Source organism: Hemitrygon akajei, chromosome 17, assembly GCF_048418815.1.
Source record: "Hemitrygon akajei chromosome 17, sHemAka1.3, whole genome shotgun sequence".
NCBI classification, from domain to species: domain Eukaryota; kingdom Metazoa; phylum Chordata; class Chondrichthyes; order Myliobatiformes; family Dasyatidae; genus Hemitrygon; species Hemitrygon akajei.
Genome location: NC_133140.1, coordinates 5,735,483 through 5,736,343, shown reverse-complemented (window position 1 = coordinate 5,736,343; position 861 = coordinate 5,735,483).

Genomic DNA, 861 nt, shown 5'->3' with positions numbered 1-861 from the left:
TTATTGTAAGAAACCTGGTCATGTAATAGCTAACAGTTTCCGATTGAAAAAGGAGAAGGAAGCAGTCCCAGATGCTTGTGTGCAACATACTGAAACACCTGTAAATCCATTGGGTTCGATCTATACAAATGAAGCTTTGTTAGAGTCCAACCAAGTTAAGAGGGGATATGATCATTTTATAACTGAAGGATTTGTACCCTTGAAAGAGGGATCCACTCCAGTACCAATAAAAATCCTTAGGGATACTGGAGCTTCTCAATCACTGATGTCAAATAGTGTTAAAATTTAATGATGAGTCTGACACTGGTGAGGTAAACTATATACAAGGTGTTGGGAGTGCCCTTATGCCTGTACATTTGCATAGAGTAAATTTAAGGTCAGGGTTAGTTACAAGACTACAACCTAGCTTACCCATGAATGATATTTCTTTATTGTTAGGAAATGACTTGGCAGATGGACAAGTTTTTCCTGAAGTGTATTTGACAATAAAGTCAGAGAAACCACAGATTAATTCTAACACAGATTCCTCCTGTGTTGTAACTCGAGCTATGGCTAAAAATCTTGATGTGCAGGATGAGGTTGTATTGGAGTATAAAAGTATAAATTTACCAAAACTATGAAGTCAGTTCTGAGCTTCCTATTTGCTATGCATGTACTCAATTTAGTAGAATGAAATCTTAGGAATGTAGAAGACAATGGTGTGTTCATGAGAGGTAGCTAAAGAACTAAAGAAATGTAGATTAGAACATTGCTCGGTTCTGAGTTTATTATTTGCTATGAACAATGTACGTGCAGCACGTGTAAAATGCAACTAGAGATTGCTATAAAAGCTGCTGTGCCCGAGGATCGGGGGGGGGGGGG